The sequence below is a fragment of the Bos indicus x Bos taurus genome, chromosome 9 (genome assembly GCF_003369695.1).
Source record: "Bos indicus x Bos taurus breed Angus x Brahman F1 hybrid chromosome 9, Bos_hybrid_MaternalHap_v2.0, whole genome shotgun sequence".
In the NCBI taxonomy this organism is placed as follows: domain Eukaryota; kingdom Metazoa; phylum Chordata; class Mammalia; order Artiodactyla; family Bovidae; genus Bos; species Bos indicus x Bos taurus.
The window spans coordinates 32305071-32332938 of record NC_040084.1 but is presented as its reverse complement, the minus strand read 5'-3'; the positions used below and the strand labels follow the sequence as shown (position 1 = coordinate 32332938).

The window sequence follows — 27868 nt, the reverse complement described above, 5'->3', positions numbered from 1 at the left end:
GACCCAGCAATTCCACTCCTGGTATATATCCCAAAAAAACACCTCCCACTAATTCAAAAAGTTACATGCACCTCAATGTTCATAGCAGCCTTATTTACAATAGCCAAAATACGGAAGCAACCTAAGTATCTATCAACAAGATGAATGGATAAAAAAGATGTGAGACACACACATACATACACACAATGGAATATTGCTCAACCATAAAAAAGAGTGGAATTTTGACATTTGCAGGTATAGGAATGAACATGGAGGGCATTATGCTAAGTGAAATAAGTCAGGCAGAGAAAGACAAATACTGTATGCTATTGCTTATATCATACTAGTGATATATAACAACTAGCAAAGTAGTGAATATAATAAAAAAAGAAGCAGACTCATAGATATAGAGAACAAACTAGTGGTTACTAGTGGGGAGAGGGAAGAGGTGAGGGGCAATATACAGGTACAGGGTTAAGAATTACAAGCTATTCAGTATAAAATAAGTTACAAGAATATATTGTACCACACAGGAAATATAGTTAATATTTTATAATAACTATAAATGAAGTGTAACCTTTAAAATTGTGACTATGTTGTACACCTGTAACTTATATAATATTGTATATTATCCATAGGTCCGTGAAATTCTTTTTAAAAAACAACATATAGGTGGCAGCTGCTCAGAATTCCCCAGCCTCCCTCATGAGATTCTCAGCTCCAGAGGTACAGATTCCATTTCACTCCACTTTACAGTATGGTCACGTCTGTCCTGTCTACCCAGATCTTCAAATCTGACCACAGTGTTCTGCCTGAACATTCTCCTGGTCGATCATTATTACTATAGCTGCATTATGTCACCCTCTTTAGGAAATTCGTTCATTCATTTAACAACATATTGACAGCCTACTCCGCACGAGGCCTTGTTCTTACAAAACATCAATGGAGACAACAGACAAAAATCCCTGGGGGAATGATAAGGAAGAGGCAGATAATAAACAATGGATGTGGTGATAAGCAACATGCTCTATGAGACAGTGACCCATACTCTGGAAAAATCAGCTGATGGTGGCATCTCTCCCCCAACTCCACGTTCAGCAGCATCAATTCTGTGACAACACATTGGTAACTTGAAATGGCCAAATATTTGCACTGTAGAAATTTGCAAATCATACAAAGTGCAGCTCCTTTCTTAAACAGGAAACATTTACCAGCATACCACTGGTGTAATTTTAAATCAAACATTGACATTTGAGTAAAGACATAAATGAGGTGAAGGAGTCAGCCTTCAGCTACGTGGCATCTGGAAGAGCATTTGAGGCCATGAGACAGACACGGCAAAGGCCCGAAATGAGGAGCAGGCTGGGGATATCCTAGAAAGAGCAAGGAGTCCCGTGGACAGAGCAGAGCAAGTGAGAGACAGGGAGAGTGGTAAAGATGAGCTCGGTCAGGTAACTTGAGAGCAGGTGGTAGAGGATGTTGTAAGCAAGTGGGGGACTTTGGCTTTTACTGTGACTGTGATAGAAAGCTATTAGGGTTTTGGAAGAGAGGGATGTAGGATCCAATGTACTTTAAATGGACCGCTTTGAAATGTTGAGAACAGATTAAGTTGGGGTGAGTTGATGGGTAGTGAAAAGGTACAAACAAGGCAACATTCTTCCAGATATTCCAATCTATTATCTAGATGAAATATAATGGCTCAGAGTAACAATAATGAATGTAGTACAAAATGGCTGGATTCTGGATATAAGGAAAGCACCTCCAGGAGGTGCCAATTGATTGGACATGCAATGTCAGAGAAAGGAGTAAAGGCTGACACTAAAACTTTTCATTTCAACAAATGGAAGAGTGGATTTAACATCACTTGAGAAGTAGAATACTGGGTGGAGCAGATGCGGGGGGAGCTAAGGGCAGGACAATCAGAAGGTCAGTTCTGGACAGACTGACTTTGAGATACCCATTATGGTGAGTGGGAGATGGATGTAGGAGTCTGAATTTTAGGGGACAGCTCTGGCCTGGAGATCTAGATTTGGGAGGCATAGATGGTATTTAAAAGCTTGGGACAGGAGAGTAACGCCAAGGCGTGAGTGTGGATAATGAAGAGAAGAAGCACAAGGATTCAGCTTTAGGATGCTCCGGGGTTGACAGGTCAGGGGAAAGAGGAGATGAAGGAGAAAAGCCAAGGGTACAGTGCCCCAGACGCCAAGTGAAGAAACGCATTAGCAGGAGGGAGTGATCAGCTTTATCCAAAGCTACTGAAAGCTCTGCTAAAATGAGAACTGAGAACTGATCACTCTGTTTAGCAAAATAGAGGTCACTGGTGACCTTTACCGGAGTGGTTTCAGTTGGGTATCTGTGGAGAGAAGTCTCACTACAGTGGGTTTAGGAGAGAACAAGAAGAGTGAAGTTTGAGACAAAGAATAGAGGAGACTTTTATGGACATTCTCTGCAAAGTAGAGCAGAGAAATGGGGCGGCAGCTGGCAGGGAAATTGAGGTTAAGAGTAGGGCTTTGTTTGGTTTGGTTTAAAGATGAGAGTTTGTGCAGTGATGGGAATGAGCCAGTAGAGAGCGAAACTTCAGTGAAGGGGAACTTTGGGCCCTTGGCCTTTCTCTTCCTCCCAGGCTGGTTTCATTTCCCTTCTTGGTTCATTTCCCTCATTAGCCAGCCTGGTCCCATGACTGGAGATTTCTATTATGCTTTTACTAACCCCTACAAGGCATCCCTTTTGTTCCTTCTTCCTTCCCAAGCCTGCCATTTTCTTTCTTCTTTGCAACTGCTGGGTTGCCAACTGGCTTTACTACAATAGTTCCATGCTAACAAACCTTACTTGAACTTGCAGAGCTGTCCAAGTATTCTTTTCTTCTTTCATGGTTTACTTCCTAGCAAATGACCAAGCAGTTTATTCCAAATTTTTAAAAACTCTTATTCAGCGTTTTTTCAACCCACATTTATTGAGCAAGAACCATGTTCCAGACGCTGGAGCCTGACACCCAAACTCCACTGCTCCTCGACCTCTTAGCAGACGACCTTTATCCCACTTTTCTGAACTGATTGATGTGAAATTCTTCAATCTTCCCCCTTACACTCCCAACTTTAAAAGACAGACTTCCCATCATTATTTATAGAAAATAAAGTTTCCCTGATTATTTCAAAGATTCCCTGGTGGTCCAGTGGTTAAGATTCTGAGCTTTCAATGCAAGGGAAGCAGGTTCAATTCCTGGTCAGGGAACTAAGATCCCACATGCTGTGCACTTTGGCCAAAAAAAAAAAAAAAAAGATTAGCTCTTTCCTTTTGGCCTTGATTCTGTTACCTCTTACATTTAATAACTAGTTCTATGAATTAATCTCTGCATGTTTTATATTATCTCCTCCCTTTTTCCCAGAGGGAACAACTATACTGACCTTTGAACTAATCATTCTTTTAATTTTCTTTGTGATGTTTTTCACATGTATACACACATATATAAGTAAATACATACATGCACACATACATATATATGTATGTGTGTGTATCTTAATATGGTGTTCACTTTTGACAAAACTGGAGATTGGTTTTGGACTTTAAGTAAAACGTGAGCCTAGCTGTGTATGGAGAAGACGATTTGCCATTCCTCCTTGGAGAAGGTCAGCTGAATAGATTCTCAGGCCTCAGCTTTCTCTTTGGGGCCATCAGTATAGAAGGTTGTGACTGAGTCCTAGAAACATGGAGCTGGGGTCTGTGGCAGGAGAATGGGCAGGGTGGGGGCTCTGCATTTCCTTTTCTCAGCTTCTATATTAGAAGAAAGCACAGAAAATTAATGAGCTAAATTTTCCATTAGAGAAGTTAGCACCAAAATAAACCCTAAGAAAACAGGAGGAAAGAACTAACAAAGATATGAACAAAAACTATGAAAACAGAAAACAAAGATACAGTAAATATAATCAATAAAACCTAAAATGTTTCTTAGAAAAGACTAACATGTAGACAAATCTCTGACAATATTTATTAAGAAAAAAGAAAGCATAAATAGAGTTTGTAATGAAAAGGATATAGCAGATAAAAAGTTGAAAATACAATGAAAAATTAAGTTGAAAATAACAATGGAAAATTTAATGCTGAGTATTTAAACGTAGATGGAATAGACAGATTTGAGGTCTATTCATACAAAAGCATACAGAAATTTCAACAAGTAAACTGAAGTTACATGAATAAATAGGCTAAATCTTATAAGAATAAGTTAAAAAACACAAGCTGTAAGAGGATTTATATAGTATGTTACATTTAGATAGAATTTCAAAGCATGTAAAACAATATTACATGTATTTTTATGGATAAATTAATATATAACACAAATGTAAACCATGCACAGAAATGTTAAACATCAAATTCACTATGGTATTTATTTCTGGGAAGGAAGGGAAAGAAATGAGGGATCTCAACTCCATCTGTAATGTAATATGCAAAGTGCTCCACAAGTACAAATTATTATAGAAAAATAATACGAATATTCTAAGATTTCTCAAATGGCACAAATGCTTTAACATTTCATTACTTTATAAGACACATCAAGTCCTTGGCTTATGCCAATCCTCATACACCAAAGCTTATAGTATTTGAATTGTAAACTTTTGAGACCTATAATTAATGAGAAATAGCAGACAGAATAAGTAATCTTAATGTACTGGAGGCTCCTAAGGTAGTTTTTGCTGGTATCAAAATAGTTCAGTGAGCCATAAACATCATTTCAATGCAGGTCCCCATCCTTTGCAAAGTGCATCAGTCCATTCAACTCTGGACTTAATGTTCTCATAACCCTTTATTTCCTAAGACAAGTAAAGCTGTAATATCTTCATCCAATTCTCAGAAAGTCTCTACATTTCAAAATCACAAACCTTTCCCAAGTTTGCATATTAAGACAAATGAGAAGCTAAAATGGGATTCAAGTTCATTGAAAAAGAAAGGAGATGGGAGAAAGCACTGTTTGTATTGGGCAAACAAGATAGTCTTTGTTCTATTAATATATCAAAGGCGAGATAAATATCAGATATAATTAATATTTCACTCGTTCTGGAAGATTTTTCCAAGTGCCTTAAAAGTAGTACTTCTTGCCTAGATTTCAAAGTGAAAATTTGTAAACACTTTTTAAACCTCTGTACTAAAAGAATGAGTTTCCCAGGTGGTGCTAGTGGTAAAGAACCTGCCTGCCAATGCAGCAGACATAAGAGATGAGGGTTCTATCCTTGGATTGGGAAGGTACCCTGGAGGAGGGCATGGCAACCCACTCCAGTAGTCTTACCTGGAGAATCCCATGGATAGAGGAGCCTGGCGGGCTACAGTCCATAACATTGCAGAGTTGGACACTACTCAAGTGACTTAGCATGCACACGTGCACACTAAAAGAATTATGTAGAAATGAGTTGATGCCAGAAAGGGACAAAGAAATTCCAAAGTCCCATGTTAGGTAAGCAAGAAGGAACCAAGGGATTTTGGATAAATGAGAACTGACCAATCTGTGAATGCTCCGACCGTGTTTTGAAGATGTAGAAGATCAAAGAAATAAAATGCTCATAGCAATCTAGTAGTCAGGGACTACTGAGTAAGTGACCTTGACCATCCCCGGCGGTCCCAGGACTGAGAGGCTCTGCTCTGCCTCCTTAGGGTGAGTGACTACAAGGTCTAGTGATTTCCTTGGCAGATAGAATCCCTTAAGAGAAGTGATGACTCCAATATAGTGATTGTATTCTGAATTAAAAGGACCATGAACCTCCAGAATACGGACCAGAAAAAAAACCCATGCCTTGAATCAAAAGGGTGGGAGGAGAATGGTACCATATTTCAGTCCGACTGTGACACCCCTGTTAGAAGCTTCTGCTATGACAGCTGACTGTCCAGGGTGGAGCTCATGAAGTGAGACTGGAATACCCATGAGCATGGTCTGGGAGGCTGTGCAAGCCAGAGAACTGGAATGCAGGCACCAAACAGGGCTGGACATAATGTGTGCAGAGGCCCCGGAACACAGCAAATAAGGAAGGCAGGGATGCTGAAGGGAGAGAGAATCTGCAAAGAAAAGCAAAAGATGAAGTTAGGATAAAGACAGATGATGAAGATAAAGAGGACCGAAGGTCAAGGGTTAGGCTGACACAATAACGAATAATGTACAGAATCTAAAAGGTAAGTTCTGGTGGGCAGGATTAGACATCAGAACTAAACCCCTGTGTTTCGCTTAGCAGGACTTTCATCACTCTAAGAACCATAGTGATGGACCCAGAGCCTTAGCCTCTAGCTCCAAAGCCCTTTGGACTACCAGCTAGACTTACCAGCGTTTTCTTTGCGGTCTGGCTTATAGCTCCACTCTGCATGACAGCTGGCACAAGAATCCTTTTTGTTCCCAGTTACTCCACTTTGGGAGCTATCTTATTCCAGCGCATCGGTGTCTCCAGTGAGTCTGAGCTCCTATTATTTCCAACTTTCCATTTGTCCTCTCCACTTTCTTTATTCCAACAATCTGACTTCCTGGCCCTGCTCTTGACCACTGACCTCTGGTATTTTCTTTAAAGGTCATCCTTTGGGACGGAGCTTCCTGACAGATACCTTGGGGTTCTATCAATACCTGCGTTGTAGAATGAAACAGTGAGCAGCACAGTCAAATAGAGCCAAATGTCAAAGACAAAGAATGAATGGAGACAACACCACGGGTGGTGTCTGAGGGAGTGGTTTCAAGAACACAAACACAGATGGACCTGGAGGGCATTATGCTTGTGAAATAAGTCAGAGAAAGACAAACTCTGTGCATTATCAGTTATGTGTGGAATCTAAAAAAGAAAACAAACAAATGAATATAGCGCAACAAACAGATATAGAGAACAAATCAGTGGTTACCACTGGGAAGAAGGAAGTGGGAGGGGCAAGACAGAGAGATGGGATTAAGAAGTACAAACTACCACATATGAAATAAATAAACTACAAGAATGTAATGCACAGCACAGGGATTGTAGCCAATATTTTATAATAAGTTTAAATGAAGTGTAATCTATGAAAATATTGAATCACTATGTTGTACACCTGAAACTAATATAATATTGCAAATTAACTATAGTTCAATAAAAATAAATAGCTCAATGGTTCTCAAAAACAAAACACAAACTTGAGAGTCTAAAAGAGAGGGAGTGTCAGGAAAAGATGAAGATAAGCCAGACAACAAAAGGATGTACAGCCACTATGGAGAACAGTGTGGAGATTCCTTTCTATTCCTGAAAATAGATCTGCCATATGACTCAGCAATCCCACTGCTGGGCATACACACTGAGGAAAACAGAATTGAAAGAGACACGTATACTCCAATGTTCATCGCAGCACTGTTTACAATAGCTAGGACATGGAAGCAACCTAGATGTCCATTGGCAGACGAATGGATAAGAAAGCTGTGGTACATATATACAATGGAATATTACTCAGCTATTAAAAAGAATGCATTTGAATCAGGTCTAATGAGGTGGATGAAACTGGAGCCTATTATACAGAGTTGAAGTAAGTCAGAAAGAAAAACATCAATACAGTATATTAATGCATATATATGGAATTTAGAAAGATGCTAATGATGACCCTATATGTGAGACAGCAAAAGAGACAGATGTAAGGAACAGACTTTTGGACTCTGTGGGAGAAGCCGAGGGTGGGATGATTTGAGGGAATAGCATTGAAACATGTATATCATCATATGTGAAATAGATCACCAGTCCAGATTTGATGCATGAAACAGGACACTCAAAGCTGGTGCACTGAGATGACCCTGAGGGATGGGATGGGGAGGAAGTTGGGAGAGTGGTTTGGGAAGGGGAATACATGTACACTCATGGCTGATTCATGTCAATGTATGGCAAAACCACCCCAATATTGTAAAGTAGTTAGCTTCCAATTAAAATTAAAAAAAAAAAAAAAAAAAGGATGGCCACATGAAGCAAGTAGGCTGAGGCAGTTTTCTGACCCACTTCTAAATGTCTTCATTTCCCTCCTACCCCAGAGGGAACGGCTCTCGGAATGAGACCAGTGGAAACTTTCAGGACAAAGGCAATTGGAAACGGCTAGCTTAGGTGCCATGTGCAATGAGATGGCATTTCCTTACAGCAGCTTCTGATAAGGACATGCTTTCAGCCGCTGTCTGCTTACTGCTCCTTCAAAGGGAAGCTCAGTGTCCTAGCTGTCTGTTCTTGCCCCTGCTAACCAGAGAAAGAGAGAATCTCGGCCAGTCCCTGGAGAGGACTCTGGAACTATCTTTTCTAACCTAGTTGGAGCAGTCATCTTGCTTTCTCAACATCCTGTTCTTGGCCTTTAAATCTCAGCATGAAACAAGAGCTACTGTATTTGAAAGTTGCTAAGAGAGGAATTCTTAGGTGGATGTTAAATAGGTTTAGTGTGGAGACCATTTCACGAAATATATCAAATCACTCTATTGTACACCTGTAACTAATATAATGCTATATGTCAAGTACAGCTCAATTAAAAATTAAAGGTAGTAAAGAAAAAATAATCCTTTGGCCACTCCATGCAGCTCGAGGGATCTTAATTCCCCAATCAGGGAATGAACCCAGGCTCACAGCAGTGGAGAGCGCCAAGTGCTAACCACTGGGCCACCAGCAAAGTCCCAAGGAAAATAATTGTTTGAAAAACAGATAAATAAGCATTAATTACATTTGCCAAAGTAGTTGCTCATTTTCAATGATATCACCATAGGCTATCTTTAAAATTTACTGAACAAAGGTTTGCCATAATTATTAGTTGACCAGCTCCCTGAAGGTATTGTTCGTTTTCAGATGATTATAAATATTTTTTTTCTCCTAACAGCCACACAGATAAAAATTAACATCCTGGGATAAAAATTAAATATATATATATATATGTGTGTGTGTGTGTGTATTTTTTTCTCAGTCAAAATTTGGCATCACAGTTTGGTTTGGAAAGTAAGTTTGCAAGAATTTCATGGAGTGTAAAGAAACACTCCTGTGCTAAATTGTAGTTTAGATCGTTGGAGTTGCTTTGCCTGAGAGAAACCAACAAATGCTTAAGGGTAATAGCACTTAAACATTCCATACAACACTTGTAAATTCATTATCACATGTTCTCTGTTCTTTCATCTGGATCGACACCATCTGTCGCTTGATGGTTCCTATCAGTGCCAAAGAGCGTGTAAACAAACCCTACAGTTTGTATTATTTTCATTCCCTTATGAACCTTGTTCATCCAATTTGTGTCAAGTGGCTTCAGGAGGCTGTGGGAAGAGGCGGGGAATCCACACAGACCCTGGAGCCTTCCTACAAGTACAACGTTGGTGGGAGGGATAAACTGCCAGTAAACTACACCCACTGTACATCAGTTCAATTTCCCTTTTGTTTTAGGGGAGCCGGGGGCTTCCCAAGTGACACTAGTGGTTGGTAAAGAACCTGCCTGCCAATCCTGAAGACATAAGAGATGTGGGTTAGATCCCTGGGTCGGGAAGGTCCTCTAGAGGAGGGCATGGCAACCCACTCCAGTATCCTTGCCTGGAGAATCCCATGGACAGAGGAGCCTGGAGGGCTATGGTCCATAGGGTCGCAAGAGTCAAGCATGACTGAAGCTACTTAGCATGCACGCAGGGGAACAGAACTCAGGTGTTTAATGGAAAGAATGAGGGCTTGAAAGCCCAAAACACCAGGTCTGATTCTCTATTCAATCACATAAATGTAACCTTGGGCCGATCAATGACTCTAATCTCCAATTTTCTCATTTGTAAAATATAAGTTAACATCTCACAGAGATTTTGCATGAATTTAATCAGTGTAATTTAATTCATGGAGGCTCCTGAAGTCAGATCTGTTAGAGTTCAAATTCTGGCTCAACTATTTATTTGCTGTGTGAATCTGGTCAAGTTGCTTAAAGTCTTTAAAGCCTCAGGTTCCTCAGGATAGGTATGTGTGTGTGTGTGTGTGCTTAGTCGCTCAGTCGTGTCTGACTCTTTGCAACCCCATGAACTGTAGCCTGGGCTCCTTTGTCCATGGCGATTCTCCAGGCATGAACACTGGAGTGGGTTGTCATGCCCTCCTCCAGGGGATCTTTCCAACCCAGGGATCAAACCCAGGTGTCTCTCATTGCAGGTAGATTCTTTATTGTCTGAGCCACCGGGGAAGCCCAAGAATACCGGAGTGGGTAGCCTATCCCTTCTTCAGGGGATCTTTCCAGCCCAGGAATCGAACCAGGGTCTCCTGAATTGCAGGTGGATACTTTACCAGCTGAGCCACCAGGGAAGCCCTCAGTATAGGTAATATCCATACAAATAATTCCTATCTTATTGGGTAGTTGCGCCGAGCAAATGAGATTATCTACAGAAGAAATGTAGCATGGTACCTGGCACATAGCAAGTGCTCAAATGCATGTTAGCTGTTATAGGAAGCACCACACACAGTAAATTATTTCTGGTTCTCTTAACTAGGTTGCGGATTAATAGGAGGCAGTTGTGCTAGCTATGCCCAAAGGCACTCTTCTGACAAAGCATTTCTTTCTCTTTTCCTTCTTTTCTCCTTTCAAGAATGTTCTGGTACACATTAGCAAAACGCCTTAGGGGAAGGGAGCCAGAAAGGCTTTAAGTGTATTTCCTTCACAAGGAAATCCATGTGCTTTCAGAAGAAGCTAGGTCTCAGAAAGGGGCCAGTTAGAGTAAGTGCCCAAGACCGTAAATAAAGCACAAAAGAAGAGACCCTGTGAGTCGGAATTTAAGAGGATTCATTAACACTGTTTTTCTTTACGTGCTTTTTAAAAAAGTATGAATTGTGGTTGGTTGAGAGACTGAATTTTATTTAAGAGGGAATTGTGTGGGAGTTTCAAACACTCGAACTACCTTCCTTTGGGTAGTAATTAAATTTTTAGCTTTGGAAAAATGTTCAGAGTGCAGATGGATTAGCGTGAAGTTTTAGGTTGAGACTGTAACCTGGCCACACCACTGACCCCAGGCAGACGCCCACACCTCCCAGCCTTGCCTGGGCCTCTCTGGGGTCTCAGGAGATTCAGCGACTTCCTTGCTTTGTGGGAGTGTCCCCCGCACCCAGCGAACATCTAGGGCCGAGCATCATCTTTCCTGACTGTGTGCAGCTGCAATTCACATCACAGGCCGATCCTGATGTTCATCCTGTGTTAGGAAAAGATGGACAGAGTTATGATTTTCACTATAATGGCTTCTTCAGAGTTTTGCCATTTTGTAACTCCCCCTCTTTTCCTTTTTGTAAAATGGTTTTCTCTTCCGCAGATCTACTAAATGAATATGCTTATAATAGTGATATTTCATGGTTACCAGGCACTGTTGGGGAAGTGGGGGCGTTATTGTTCAATGGTACAGAGATGAAAACGTTCTGGAGATGGGTAGTGATGATGTTTACACAACACTGTGTATATACTTATTGCCAGTGAATCCTGCACTTAAAAATGGTTAAAGCCGTAAATTTTCTGTAATGTATGGGGTTTTTTTTTTCACGATAAAGTGCTATTTCAGCATCCTGGTTTCATCAATTTATATAGACACAAGATTTTCTAGGCAGAGAGTAGCAGGTGGCTTGGGTGTTAATGGCCTCCCATTTGGGGATGGAAACTCATGATAAAAATGTTGCCTTATTCAGGTGGGTGGCGACCCTACTGAGGTGACCAGAATACTGTGCCCCCTCGTTAGCATATGAATTCATTGCACAGATTTAGATGCTTCAGAAGTACTTGAAGATTTGCCTTTTTTGAAATTCTAAGCACCCTCCTTTCAATGTCATCACTTTTTCAGGACTGGCTTAGCTGTCAAGAGAAGAATAAGCGTAAGAGACACTACTTCCCGTTTGTGGTGAAGTCAGTTCTCAACCTCTGGTTCCAGTTAATGAAAGGTTTTGACTGGCTCTGGTCTAATCCTGGTTCCATAACTGTAGTCCAGGTTCTGGGGAGCACGCGGTTCGTGGTGGGTACGGGGGCACAGCACCACCAGACATATGGCTCCAGTGACTTTGACAGCCGCCAGGGTGGTGCTCAGGACAAGCATCACGTTCCCCTGAAGATCCTCCCAGGAGCTCCCATCCTGGCTGTTGATCAGCCCCTGTCCATTCATCCATCCATCCAGATAGGTGGGGATACATCACAAAAAAATTACTACTCAAAGATAAATTCAATTTTCATATTGAATTATTATCCAGTTAATTCTAGCTACATAGATAATGTACTTGGGTAACAATTTGAAAACATGTTTCCAGTTCCCTTCCCTCCATCAATTTAGTTCTCTAAAAATGCAAAAGATTAACACAATTACCTTAATGTTATGATTAATTGGATATCTGTCATGCTGGATTGTCATAACTTAATGTTTCACCAGCTTCCCAAACCAAGTCTTTTTAGTAGTTTCCCTTTTTATTCTATTAAAAAAAGAAATCTTGGTCTGAGAAGCCTGAAAAAAAAAACCTTCAACGTACACCAAAAACATTTCCTAGCTTTTATTCTCCATTGATATTTGCAATTTCCCAGACAGGGAAAATATTATAAGAAAAATTCTACGCGGCTTTCCTAAGATGCCCAATTGTGACAAGCAAAAGCCAATTTAAAGATCTTTTCGGCACCCTCTGGTGGCTGAGCTGGAAAAGGAAATAGCAACCCACTCTAGTATTCTTGCCTGGAGAATCCCATAGACAGAGGAGCCTGGGGCGGGCTTCAGTCCATGGGGTCGTGAAGAGTTGGACACGACTGAGCGACTAACACACTGGTGGCTGAGCAGAGTCACGAGTTCGGCGTTCAGACCCAGAAGGCCAGTGATCTCTGAGGTTTTTTAAATGGCCATCACTAAATTTTCCATTCATCATTGCAATTGTATCCAGATCAGGAAAGCAGGAGGGAGTGGAAAGAATTTGGAATCACGAGACTTGGACCTGAATCAGAGCTCTGTCATTTACCAGTTATGTGAACCCACGTCTGGCCAGCAAGTTTCCATAGAGCTGAGGTTGAATCTGGAATTTCTCATCGGAGATAAGAGGCGATGTCAAAACTAAAGGCATATATGATTTAATTTCTGTCCAGAAAAGGCAATTGCATAGAGACAAAATGTAGGTTAGTGGTTGCCTGGAGTTGGGATGGGAAACGGGATTAATTGTAAACAGGCATGAAAGATCTCAGTGAGGTCAGGAAAATGTCCTAAAACTGTATTGTGGTGATGGTAGCACAAGATAGTAAGCTTACTAAAAATCATTGTAATGTACATTGAAAATGAGTGAACTTCATGATCTGTAAATTATGCCTCAATAAAGGTGTTTTTAAAAACAACAGGAAGGGGCTTCCCTGGTGGTTCAGTGGTAAAGAATCCACCTGCCAACGCGGGAGACACGGATTTGATTCCTGAAGCGGGAACTTATCACATGCCGCAGGGCAATTAAGCCCGTGTGCCACAACTATTGAGGCTGTGCTCTAGAGCCAGGGAGCTGCGACTACTAACGCCGGCTACCCTTGAGCCTGTGTTCTGCAACAAGAAGAGAAGCCGCCATATTGAGAAGCCCACGCATCGCAATGAGAGAAAAGCCCCGGTTTGCTGCAACTAGAGAAAAGCCTGCGCAGCAAGACCAAGCACAGCCAAAAATTAATTCATTCATTTAATTAAAAAAAAAAAAACAGGGAGGGTGGGGAAACAGAGTAGATAACTCGGAAATCCAGGTAGAGCTAGGAAGCTTGTACCTTGTACCTGGGTAGAAGGAAAGGGGAATGTAGGGGGAGGACGTGGTCAGCAGGAAAAACGCCTAGGTTTGGAACATGATTGTGTCCACTTTCCATTGTCCATAGCTCTGCCCAGTTGCATCGCCTGAGGTTCGCAGGCTGGAGGAGGAAATGTCACTGCTTCCCAGCTCAGCCTCCTATTGTAGAGGCAGGGGCTTCTAAGGGCCTCACACAGACAGTCTGGCCATTCAGGGACATTTCTGACAGAAGGAAGACCATTAAAGCAGACATCTTGATGCAGTTACATCAAAGTGACCATTATGAAATGTAAAATCTGTGTTTCCTTCATAACTTTTCTCCATAAAAGGTAATCTGATGTGGTTGGGGAATAAGATGAGACTAAGGAGAGGGCTGGGAGAGAATGTCTTTTTTTCACATTACTTACTAATAGAAACCTTGAAAGTGTGAGGATTTACAGAAGTATCAGGAGAGCATCCGGAGAAGGCGATGGCACCCCACTCCAGTACTCTTGCCTGGGAAATCCCCTGGACGGAGGAGCCTGGTAGGCTGCAGTCCATGGGGCCGCTAGGAGTCGGACACGACTGAACGACTTCACTTTGACTTTTCACTTTCATGCATTGGAGAAGGAAATGGCAACCCATTCCAGAGTTCTTGCCTGGAGAATCCCAGGGACGGGGGAGCCTGGTGGGCTGCCGTCTATGGGGTCGCACAGAGTCAGACATGACTGAAGCGACTTAGCAGCAGCAGCAGCAGCAGGAGAGTATCTGTCAAGCTGGGTAGAAGGAAACTTATTAGGAACTCTAAGAGAGATGATAAATGAATTTTGTTAGTTTAGCTTTTTATTTTTAGAAAAAAAAAGAACAGAAAGAAAAAGAAAATAAAAATAAAACACAGAAAGTTTATTAGTAAATAGCATTATATCATGTATACCAAACGGGCTTACTACCCTCAGTATAACAGACACAAACCAGAGAAAAATGGGCAAAGGATCAGTACAGGTAAATCACAAAAGGAAAAAATAATTGAAGAAATATGATGTCAACATAAGAAACATCATTTAACCTGGCTACGAATTAATAAATGTTACTAAGAAAACAAGCTTTTTTTTCACCTATGAAATTGGCAAAGATTATGAAGATTGATGCCGATTATCCTTAGTGCTTGGGTAAATTGTTACAACTTTCTGGAGGGTAATTTGGCACTACACTCAAAAGGTAAAGATGGATACCTTCTGGCCCAGCAATTTCACTTTTGAGATTACTTTGTGCTAATAATTATGCTAATAATTAATTTCACATGTGTGAAAAGATATATATACACATTAGGATGTTCATGACTGAGTTAATTATAAAGGCAAAAAATATAGAAAAGGTGTTCTCAAACACCCTTCAACAGGAATTTGATTAATATTGTACACCTGTTTGATATAATATCTGCAGTAATTAAAAATGGATGTGATCTGTTACATATTTGGGTCACAGAGAAATGTTTATAGTATGTTGCTAAGTAAAAAATATCAGCATCATAATAGTGTAGAAGATATGACTCCATTTTTGTTTACAATAATAGTGTGTCTCCCTGTGTGATGGACTGAAGGTGCACTGCCCAGATGCCTCTTCTAAAAAGGACTTGTTGCTGTCAGCCTGTTCAGGAACTGCCCAGCTGCAGGGCTACTTCTCCCCATGTCCCACCCTCCTGAGCAGAGAGGCAGGGGTGGGTTGGCCATTTCAACTCAATAGTGAACATCATTGATGGGTTATTTTTCAATTCAGAGCTCCCAGTCAGATCTGCCAAGGTTGCAACATAGCTCGAGTTCTCTCTCTACGTGATTCTGTTTTCATCCCTTTCTTTCCATGGGTGTTGACCCCAAGACAGTTCTTGAGAAATATCCTGCACAATAAACTCCATTTCAGCATCTGCTTCCAGAAAACTCAAACCAGTGATTTTCATACTGTCCAGTGAACACATTCTGGAAAAGCTTTCATCAAGTATTTTGTTTCGGATGGGTTGTATGCCATAATTTTTGGCACTGTCTTATTCTTTTAAAATAAATATGTGTGTTTTCTTTTCATCAGATGAAGATAATATAGCAGTTTTTCACTTGGGAAAATAAAGAGAAAAATTAACAGCTTGATTCTATTCTGGTCAAGATGACCACATCTAAGTATCCATATTGAAATGACAGCATTCAAGCCATTTGGTGCTTGGCCTTCTGCATGGGGAAGGTGAGCTGTTCTGAACACCCTCCTGGCCTACACCCTTCCTACTGCTCTAGCTCTTGGTTCTGGTGGGCGTTTTGGCCTGACTCTCTGCAGGTTATCAGAATATTGTTGAGGTTGCCTGTGCAGTGTGAGATGCAATTGGCGGGGGCGGCGTGAGGGTCCACTGAAGGAGATGTGCGTCCACGTGGATGGGAGTAGGTGCACACTGAATGCTACATGTTGATAACTTCTCAAGCCTCCAGGGAGTCTCTCCTTTTTCATCATGAGTGGGTGGAACCTGTGTGCTGGGAGGGGAGCCAGGTGATACCTGCCCTCGAGATTCCTTAGCTCAGAGCCTTGAGCTGTTTGGAAAATTATCTTATACCACCTATACCAGAAGAATCCATCTACTAGCTTTCTTCTGAGTATCTTGTGGCCTTTCCAGATTTTGGTCACATTCTTGGGGCCACGTTGAGGGGTGTATGAAGACTACAGGGTTAGATGCCATTGCTGCTGAGAACAAAGTATATTATTGCATGGCTCACACAGTCTTAGGAAGTAGTGAATTAGTTATTGCAGCAAAGACCACGAGTCTTCACATGCTCTGAACATCTATTCTGGTCCCCTCGTCTCTGAGATTACCCAAGGAACTGGTGTCCAAGATACAAGTCCTGTCTTAAGTTTTCTCCCAGATGTGTATGAAAAAAAATACTGATAAAAGTTCTTCCTTTCTTCTTCAGCCAAAAAAAACCCCAACATGCAGTTCAAACTCTTATGGTCTTAGCCCCGAGTGCAAAACATATGTCAGAAACAAGCTGCCTCCTACAAAACAGAAATAGAGTCACAGATGTAGAAAACAAGTTTATGGTTACTAGGGGGAGACAGAGGGGTGAGGGATAAGTTGGGAGGCTGGGACTGACACATATATGTTGTGTCTGCCTCTGTGTGACCCCATGGCGGACAGCCGCCAGGCTCCTCTGTCCATGGGATTCTCCAGGCAAGAATACTAGAGTGGGTTGCCATGCCCTCCTCCAGGGCATCTTCCCAATCCACGGATCAAACCCAGGTCTCCTGCATTGCAGGCAGATTCCTTACTGTCCGAGTTTCCAGAGAAGTCCTTTCTATGTAAAACAGACAATTAATAAGGACCTATGGTATAGTACAGGGAACTCTACTCAGTACTCTGTAATGACCGGTATGGGAAAAGAATCTGAAAAAGAGTGGATGTGTGTATACGTATATCGGACTGACTTTGCTGTACTCCTGAAACTAGCACCACACTGTAAATCAATTACATTCCAATAAAAATTAAAAAACAAACAAATAAACAAAAAACAAACAAGGGACTTTAAGCTGAAACGTGGTATCAGTCAAACCAATCTGCAGCACAGCAAACTGAGCTGGAGATCTTCGCCAGCTCCGTAGTTGTGGACTAAACACCTGGAAAGTAATACCTCTGAGCTGTGGTGTGGAGCCGGCGGGCAAACCACAGCTGGCGATGGCTGGTCTACTGGGACTCCTGGGGTCCACGCACATCTGTAGGAGGGTTGGCAAAACCAGTTGTGTGACTTCTCAGTCTGATGGACTCACAGTACAAAGACGTAGCTGAAAGTGGTTTCAGAGCTTTATTAAGCATTATTAGTTTCTGTAAACAAGCCAGAAATCAAAGCCAGATGACTGAACTTTGAATAGTCAGAAAACTGAATTGATTAGAAATAAGACTACTGATGTACAAATACACTTTGCTTCTGATGCCTGACAAATATAGTTTTGCTGCAGTTGTTTAAGATACCACCTCTCATGGTTGGTGAGGAAACAAATATGCTCTGAATGTGCAAAGCAGAGACATTGTGTAACATGGGGCCTGAGGGCAGCGACCATATGGTTCACTTCTGCTGACAAGCGAGATCCTTGCTAGACTGGCTGTGAAGAGCTGCAGGAGTTATTGGAATTTCTGTGTTACCAAGGGAGAATTAAGGAATATTTACCGACTGGGTTTCTATGGATCCATATTTACTAGCAAAATCCCAGTGTGAATAAGGTCATAAAATCAGTCATTTATTTAATATTCGCTGTGAGGCACTCTGCTAAGTCCTGATGCTAAAACAGAGCATTTGAAATAACTGTTGTAATGTGTGGCCATCTTATGCAGAGGACAGAAAGCCTGTAGCTATTTGCAGCTCCCAGCATTGCAAAATCTATGCCAAAACATGCAGAGTGAAAGACACATAAAGGCATACACACACACACACACAGTGCTTTCTGGGCATGGAGAAGAAAGCTAAGTGTCCCTCTAGTTAAATGATACATTCTCTAACCTTTTCGATATTTGCAAGCTAATTTAAGCTCTGAAGATGTCTTCTGTGTTGGGTGATCTCCGGGATGCCCCGGGGTGGCTGCGGATCCCAGAAGTTAACATTGAAGTGTCGGAATTTTTGTTCTTTTCCTGCAGAGGTACATAGAGCTCCATTGTCTGTTCTCTCAGGCGGCTCTTGCTGGCAGATTCTGTGTACAATCACAGAGGGCAATTCTCTTTCACTAGGGATGAGAACGCTGGGGGAGCAGCTCCCCTCTGCCCGGAGTGCCACTTGCTCTGGCCCCAGCTGCATGGGGAGGAGACGGCTGGGGCCAGCATGGGGAGGAGCTCGGACTCCACACCAGCAGCAAAGGCAGAGCCCCCAGCATCCTAGCTTCCCCAGGCCTGACAAACGCCCGTGTCTGTGCTGAAAATCCAGCTTGGAGAGGCTCCTCTCGGATGACACCTAGAGATGACTGAAGGAAACTGAATTCTGGGCAACCAACCAGAAAGGAATTGAGTGGAAGGAAAGTAAGGCTTGTCTCCCCTCTGTGTGCATTTGTGGGGTGTCTTGGGTGTGCTGTGGGTGAGGTGGGGAGTCCTGAGGGGTAGTGAGGAAGCACTGACAACTCTTGTTGAGAAGCATCCAGTTAGATTTCTACCTCATGGGATGAGACAACAAATATGAAATATTTCCAGTGGATGTTTTCATTTGTAAACAAAACCACAAAGAAAGAAAAAACAGAACTTCTCAGTGAAGAAAAAAGAGGTTGTGGGCAGAGCTGAAAAAAAGAATATTTAGGAGCCCCCAACAGCATTTTGTGAGTGATTTGAGGTGGAAAGCAAGAGAGAAGGAAGCTTTCAAGCCAAGAACCAGATCTCTGGTCTTGCAGATTCAGGGCTCCTACATCCTTCTCTCCGAAGTGGAGGCAAGGAAGACTTTGCCTCAATCACCCACCTCTCACCCACCACCTACCCAGGCTACTCTGTCTCTGTCTCAAACAAGGCAGTCTCTGAATTCTTTACTATGACAATTACTTCATTTTGCTGCAAATAATGAAAACATTTTTGAACCAAATTTCTTGGTGGTCTGAAAACGGGGACAGGGCTGTGCCTCTGAATGAGGCTGTTAAGATCCTCGAGATGGTTCACCTTTTAGGACTCCAAGGGTGTGCCCTGAGATGGGAACTGAGATTCTGGAAGCTTCTGAGGTGTGTTCCAGGTCTTCAAGTCATTGGGAGAACCATGTCTGACCTCACGTGTTCAGTCGTGTCTGACTCTTTGCAAGCCCGTAGACTACAGCCCCTTAGGCTATCCTATCCACGGAATTTTCCAAGGCGAAGAAGACTGGAGTGTTTGCCATTTCCTACTCCAGGGAATTTTCCTGACCCAGGGATCGAACCCACATCTCCCACATCTCCTGCATCTGCAGGTGGATTCTTTACCACTGAGCTCCATGGGAAGCCCATTCTGACCTCACAAAGACATGTTAATAAGAAGACTTATCCGGATAAATCTTAGGACTCCATAATCTCCACACGTAGCCTCTGAAGGAATTCTGTTTCCAAAACAATTTTTAATCTCATAAAGTCCAAAGAAAGTCAGAAAAGACTTTCTTTCCTTTTCATTAACTAGGGGGAAAAATCCCTAATGCATTTTTTTGCAGTGGGCTAAAGTCCCCTTTCCAGGCTAATTGGAAATGCAGGAAACAAAACATCGATGTTGGCCTTTTGGTGGAGATGGGCTCAGGAGGCGCTGAGTCCCACAGCGGAGGTGCTGTGACCAGGTGCAGGCAGAGGCCTCCACACTGAAGGGCGCAGTAATCGTCTCTCCCTAGGTTCTCAGGCAATTGAGAGCTACGTTACTTAAGATTCCACGTGAAGTAATCTATCTCTTTGCTTAAATAAATGAATTTTTAAGGACATCCCATCTAGTCACACTGTCTTGAGTTCTGGCTGTGTCTTATTTGGTGGGAGATGGAGGGTAATTCTCCTTGTTGCTTTTACACGTTGTGTGACAATTCTTGTCCCAGACTGGCTTTTCAAGAATGTTGTATACAAAAAAAGTCCTGGAGGATAGAGATAGAGTCTCTTTTGGGGGCTGAGGTCAGATCCGTTTTCTGGTGAGGATAATAAAGGCATTATCTGTCTCCAGAACAAAGGTTGGGTAGGTTTGCTGCTGCTAAGTCGCTTCAATCATGTCCGACTCTGTGCGACCCCATAGATGGCAGCCCACCAGGCTCCCCCGTCCCTGGGATTCTCCAGGCAAGAACACTGGAGTGGGTTGCCATTTCCGTCTCCAATGCATGCAAGTGAAAAGTGAAAATGAAGTCTCTCAGTCGTGTCTGAGCCTTAGCGACCCCATGGACTGCAGCCTACCAGGCTCCTCCGACCATGAGATTTTCCAGGCAAGAGTACTGGAGTGGGGTGCCATTGCCTTCTCCGACTATTAGAAAGATTGGAGGTTTTCTAAGCTCACAGTTCCTCAGCTTTGACATAGATCTGTGCGCACAGCAGCCACGCGTGCCCACATCAGCATCACTCCCATGGGTCTTGGGGCTCCAGAGGAAGCCATGAGAACGTGAAGCTCAACGCTGCCTGCTGTGCTGTAACAATGTCCTCTGTCTCTGAAAAAGGGCTCTGTGTCTCCCACCTGGATCCCTGAAGCTGTGACCGGCAAACTTGTTAGCCAACAAGCAGGGTAAAAATTTCAGCCTCCTCACAATTATTGACATTATTTTGTCATCTCTTTGGGTCATCATTTCATTTGAAGTTGGGGGAAATGCTGTGAGGATGTGATAAGGACAAGAAAGGTAAATCGAGTAGCTAGTGTGAGTGTACTGATGCTCTCACCAGGGGCCTGTCAGCTCCCCGGCTCTCTTTACTCTTTCCTTGTCCCCATCAAAGCTAGCAACAGGCCAGGGTATGGTGCGGCACACCCTGAGTTCTGCAGGGCAGTGACTGCCTTTGTATACTAATCACTCTGCAATCCATGAATCTCTGTTTCTTACAATAGTTTTGAAAGTTAGGAACTATTCCTGAACTGAAGCTGAGAAGGGTTAAGAAACTTGCCCAGGTGGCATTAGTGGTAAAGAACCCACCTGCCAGTGCAAGAAATGCAGGAGATGCATGTTCAAGCCCTGGGTTGGAAAGATCCCCTGGAGGAGGAAATGGCAGCCCACTCCAGAATTCTTGCCTGGAGAATCCCATGGATAGAGGAGCCTGGCGGGCTAAAGTCCAGATCAGATCAGATCAGTCGCTCAGTCATGTCCGACTCTTTGCGACCCCATGAATCACAGCACGCCAGGCCCCCCTGTCCATCACCAACTCCCGGAGTTCACTCAGACTCACGTCCGTCGAGTCAGTGATGCCATCCAGCCATCTCATCCTCTGTCGTCCCCTTCTCCTCCTGCTCACAATCCCTCCAGCATCAGAGTCTTTTCCAATGAGTCAACTCTTCGTGTGAGGTGACCAAAGTACTGGAGTTTCAGCTTTAGCATCATTCCTTCCAAAGAAATCCCAGGGCTGATCTCCTTCAGAACGGACTGGTTGGATCTCCTTGTAGTCCAAGGGACTCTCAAGAGTCTTCTCCAACACCACAGTTCAAAAGCATCAATTCTTCAGTGCTCAGCCTTTTTCACAGTCCAACTCTCACATCCATACATGACCACAGGAAAAACCATAGCCTTGACTAGATGAACCTTTGCTGGCAAAGTAATGTCTCTACTTTTCAATATGCTATCTAGGTTGGTCATAACTTTCCTTCCAAGGAGTAAGCGTCTTTTAATTTCATGGCTGCAGTCACCATCTGCAGTGATTTGGGAGCCCAGAAAAATAAAGTCTGACACTGTTTCCACTGTTTTCCCATCTATTTCCCATGAAGTGGTGGGACCAGATGCCATGATCTTCATTTTCTGAATGTTGAGCTTTAAGCCAACTTTTACACTCTCCACTTTCACCTTCATCAAGAGGCTTTTGAGTTCCTCTTCACTTTCTGCCATAAGGGTGGTGTCATCTGCATATCTGAGGTGATTGATATTTCTCCCGGCAATCTTGATTCCAGCTTGTGTTTCTTCCAGTCCAGCGTTTCTCATGATGTACTCTGCATATAAGTTAAATAAACAGGGTGACAATATCCAGCCTTGACGTACTCCTTTTCCTATTTGGAACCAGTCTGTTGTTCCATGTCCAGTTCTAACTGTTGCTTCCTGACCTGCATACAAATTTCTCAAGAGGCAGATCAGGTGGTCTGGTATTCCCATCTCTTTCAGAATTTTCCACAGTTTATTGTGATCCACACAGTCAAAGGCTTTAGCATAGTCAATAAAGCAGAAATAGATGTTTTTCTGGAACTTTCTTGCCTTTTCCATGATCCAGCGAATGTTGGCAATTTGATCTCTGGTTCCTCTGCCTTTTCTAAAACCAGCTTGAACATCAGGAAGTTCACGGTTCACATATTGCTGAAGCCTGGTTTGGAGGATTTTGAGCATTACTTTACTAGCGTGTGAGATGAGTGCAATTGTGCAGTAGTTTGAGCATTCTTTGGCATTGCCTTTCTTTGGGATTGGAATGAAAGCTGACCTTTTCCAGTCCTGTGGCCACTGCTGAGTTTTCCAAATTTGCTGGCATATTGAGTGCAGCACTTTCACAGCATCATCTTTCAGGATTTGGAATAGCTCAGCTGGAATTCCATCACCTCCACTAGCTTTGTTCGTAGTGATGCTTTCTAAGGCCCACTTGACTTCACATTCCAGGATGTCTGGCTCTAGGTCAGTGATCACACCATTGTGATTATCTGGGTCATGAAGATCTTTTTTGTACAGTTCTTCTGTGTATTCTTGCCATCTCTTCTTAATATCTTCTGCTTCTGTTAGGTCCATACCATTTCTGTCCTTTATCGAGCCCATCTTTGCATGAAATGTTCCTTTGGTATCTCTGATTTTCTTGAAGAGATCCCTAGTCTTTCCCATTCTGTTGTTTTCCTCTATTTCTTTGCATTGATCGCTGAAGAAGGCTTTCTTATCTCTTCTTGCTATTCTTTGGAACTCTGCATTCAGATGTTTATATCTTTCCTTTTCTCCTTTGCTTTTTGCTTCTCTTGTTTTCACAGCTATTTGTAAGGCCTCCCCAGACAGCCATTTTGCTTTTCTGCATTTCTTTTCCATGGGGATGGTCTTGATCCCTGTCTCCTGTACAATGTCACGAACCTCATTCCATAGCTCATCAGGCACTCTATCTATCAGATCTAGGCCCTTAAATCTATTTCTCACTTCCACTGTATAATCATAAAGGATTTGATTTAGGTCATACCTGAATGGTCTAATGGTTTTCCCTACTTTCTTCAATTTAAGTCTGAATTTGGCAATAAGGAGTTCATGGTCTGAGCCACAGTCAGCTCCTGGTCTTGTTTTTGTTGACTGTATAGAGCTTCTCCATCTTTGGCTGCAAAGAATATAATCAATCTGATTTTGGTGTTGCCCATCTGATGATGTCCATGTATAGAGTCTTCTCTTGTATTGTTGGAAGAGGGTGTTTGTTATGACTAGTGCGTTTTCTTGGCAAAACTCTATTAGTCTTTGCCCTGCTTCATTCTGTATTCCAAGGCCAAATTTGCCTATCACTCCAGGTGTTTCTTGACTTCCTACTTTTGCATCTTTTGCATTCCAGGGGGAGCCTGGTGGGCTGCTGTCTATGGGGTCGCACAGAGTCAGACACGACTAAAGTGACTTAGCAGCAGCAGCAGCCCCTATAATGAAAAGGACATCTTTTTTGGGTGTTAGTTCTGAAAGGTCTTGTAGGTCTTCATAGAACTGTTCAACTTCAGCTTCTTCAGTGTTACTGGTTGGGGCATAGACTTGGATTACTGTGATATTTGAATGGTTTGCCTTGGAAACGAACAGAGATCATTCTGTCATTTTTGAGATTGCATCCAAGTACTGCATTTCAGACTCTTTTGTTGACCATGATGCTTACTCCGTTTCTTCTGAGAGATTCCTGCCCGCAGTAGTAGATATAATGGTCATCTGAGTTAAATTCACCCATTCCAGTCCATTTCAGTTCACTGATTCCTAGAATGTCAACATTCACTCTTGTCATCTCTTGTTTGACCACTTCCAATTTGCCTTGATTCATGGACCTGACATTTCAGGTTCCTATGCAATATTGCTCTTTACAGCATTGGACCTTGCTTCTATCACCAGTCACATCCACAGCTTGGTATTGTTTTTGCTTTGGCTCCATCCCTTTATTCTTTCTGGAGTTATGTCTTCACTGATCTCCAGTAGCATATCGGGCACCTACTGACCTGGGGAGTTCCTCTTTCAGTATCCTATCATTTTGCCTTTTCATACTGTTCATGGGGTTCTCAAGGCAAGTATACTCAAGTGGTTTGCCATTCCCTTCTCCAGTGCACCACATTCTGTCAGATCTCTCCACCATGACCCGCCCGTCTTGGGTTGCCCCATGGGCATGGCTTAGTTTCATTGAGTTAGACAAGGCTGTGGTCCTAGTGTGATTAGATTGACTAGTTTTCTGTGAGTATGGTTTCAGTGTGTCTGCCCTCTGATGCCCTCTTGCAACACCTACCGTCTTACTTGGGTTTCTCTTACCTTGGACTTGAGGTATCTCTTCACGACTGCTCCAGCAAAGTGCAGCCATTGCTCCTTACCTTGGCTACAGTCCATGGGGTTACAAAGAGTTGGGCATGACTGAAGTGACTTAGCACAGCCCAGTGATAGAGGCAGGATGCCTACCTGTATTCCTACCCTTATATTCCTGATGCTGTGATGGACTCTCTGAGTGTAGGATATTACAGATGATAATTATCTTCCAACAGGTGTTTTTAGTCTACTTAGAGAGAAGAGATTATGTAAGTTGAAAGGTAAAGGGACCCTCTCAGAGTAAGAATTAAACAGCAGCAGAGCCAGGCAGGGAAGTTGCCCACTGCTAGGTGCAGTGAACCATGCTGTGAGAGGCACGTGGACAGAGGGGTTTAGGCTGGAGGAGCCCCGTGTGAGCTGGGACTGGAGTCTGTGGCTTCCAGTACCTCACACAGGTACTGAATGATATCTCCACATCACCACCTCCACTCACTTCCTCTTGACATTCCCCCTCCTTCTGTTGTCACTTTGTTGTCTTCAGCAAGGCTGGTAGCAAAGTTCACGTCCTCCCACCACAACACCTGCTGCCTCCGTTATGCAAATGAAATTTCCAGGGAAAACAGAAAATGTTGCAGCTGTGCGGTCGGCCAGTCTGCTTAACTTCCTCTCAAGTGACTGCTGCTACCCCATTTCCTGATTTGCTGCCCTATTTTATTTGATCTGTATTACTGCCAATCCACGGGCTTCCCGGATGGTGCAATGGTAAAGAATTTGCCTGCCAATGCAGGAGACACAGGAGATGCAGGTTCAATCCCTGGGTCAAGAATCCCCTGGAGTAGGACATGGCAACCCACTCCAGTATCCTTGCCTGGGAAAATTCACAGACAGAGGAGCCTGGTGGGCTACAGTCCATGGGGTCAAAAAGAGTCGGACACGAGTTAGCGCGCTGTGCGCACGCGCGCGCGCACATACACACACACATTGCCAATCCACAGCAGTTCCCTCACCTTTTCCCATTAGCATCTCTTCTTGAATGTAGAGTTATTGACAGTATTTCTTTACGACTGACTTAGAAATCTCTGCATGGAAATGGGCTGAGAAGGACTGAGTCATGCATGATCTAAGACAACAATGACAGGAAGTATAAGTTGAGCTGACCTTTGACAGCAATGAGAAAGTAATCCATGACCTCAGCTTTCAGTCCAAGGTGTTTAATACACATCCACCGGAAGCCCAAGCTCACGTCTCCAAGTCTTCTCCATGGGGGCTCATTTGAGGGATGGCTGCAGTCCAGTCCTGCGTTTCCAGGAAATGAGACTTCAGTTCCTTATGGTGTTAATTTAAAAGAAAGGCATGTTGATGGTTCTTGAAAGGGGAAGAGCATTTGAAAAAAAGATGCTGAATGAAAAGATAGAAAAATCCATAACCCATTTTCATTTTTAGTCCTCTGGTACCCGCCACTGCAAAACTGAAGCTGTGAAATTGTATTCTTTGAGCAGGTGGCAGAACATCTATATTTCCGAGCTCCTCTGTTTTTCTTGAGTTCACCAAACTCTTTGGCTCTGGGAATGCCTTCAGGGCACAGATTTGAAAATAAAAGTGTGTTTACAAATTCACCCTCACCACCAGTTGTAATATTACTATATTTTCCCAGGAGAATTTTTATTTATCGCTGCCTTTGGGATAGTGCCAGGGACAAACACACTCTAAAATATATCAGGGTTCAGTAGTTTCCTGTTAATTTGAACTATCATCAGAGTAGAGTTGGAGAAAATTATATAGTTAAGAAGCCATCTGGAGAGACAAGAGATGCAAAAGACCAAAGAATATAAAAGGAATAGAGAGATGGTTCTGAACGTTAGGAGAATGACCAGCATTGCTACCTGGGAATAACTGGATTGATTCTAAGCATGGAGGCTAACCGGGAAGTCCCAGTGCTGGACAAGAAACTTGAAAATTCTTTTCTTTCTGCTCAGATGTTTCTTTCAGCTGTCCTCATTCTGTTCAGGCCATGTAGCCTGGGTCTTTTGAACAGTGAAGGAGTAAAACAAAGAGCAATGATGAGACGAAAGACAGGGGACAGGCTTGGCCAGGGAGGGGGCACCCGCAGCCAGCTCCTAAAACGAGAGAAGGAAAGTCAAGAATGAAGACATCTTTGAGTCTGTTTACCAACAGCCTTTGACTAATTCTACAGTCAAACCAACCACAGTGTGCAGCTGGTCAGCCCAGCCCGCTGCTGGCCATGGTTTGGACTGATGTTAATCACTACGACTGCACACCTCCTCTCTCTGAGTGACTCGTCTTGAGTTGTACCCTTGGCACAGTAGGAGATGCTTTCAATATCCAAAATCATCAGGTTTGTGGCATGTGTGTATGTGTGTGTATATGTGTGTGTGCACATGCACAGGCTCACAGGGGCCACAAATTGTAGGAGAGAGAAATTTCAGCCCAGTCAGATTTGGCCTTCGGTATTATTCTATTTTGGCTTGTGGAACAAGCTTTATTTCTAGTTTATGTTTTAAATTCTTTAAAAAATTTTTTTCTTCCATTTTAGTGTGAAAAATGTGACACACTCTTAAAGTAATAGAATCTCAAGATGAAGGAGGAGATGTCATGAAAGTTGCGTATGACTCCAGTGGGATTCTGTGTAGTAAGTAGTAGTCGTGTTAGTCGCTCAGTTCTGACTCTTTGCAATCCCAGGGACTGTAGCCCGCCAGGCTCCTCTATCCATGGGATTCTTCAGGCAACAATACTGGAGTGGGTAGCCATTTCCTTCTCCAGGGGCTCTTCCTGACCCAGGGACTGAACCTAGGTCTCCAGCACTGTAGGCAGATTCTTTATGTCTGAGTCACCAGGGAAGCCCATGACTCTATGTATTAACCCTAGTATGTGTATTTCTGCCTGTGTCTCGGGCCCGGGCACAACTTTGTCTGCTTTTGTCCCTACATCACTTCTTTTAAACTGTCTATTTGTCTATTTCCATGTCTCCTCCGTTTTTGCCCGCTTTCCCCACACTTTCCTCTTTTCCCATTTTTTTTTCAAAGTTAGACTGAACATCAACCACTGTATTGTATTGTTTCTAAGAATTATAAAATTCTTCCT

At 42.9% G+C, this 27868-nt stretch overlaps 1 long non-coding RNA gene across 1 annotated transcript; it reads right to left on the bottom strand.

The window, feature by feature from the left end:
* Window positions 1-16906: 16906 nt before the first annotated feature.
* LOC113898191 lies at window positions 16907-27477 on the bottom strand. The gene is made up of 3 exons (XR_003512566.1): window positions 25925-27477; window positions 18191-18377; window positions 16907-17477 (listed from the first exon to the last, which is right to left on the bottom strand). It is a non-coding gene; the product is annotated as an uncharacterized LOC113898191 (long non-coding RNA).
* Between the last annotated feature and the right edge of the window lie 391 nt (window positions 27478-27868).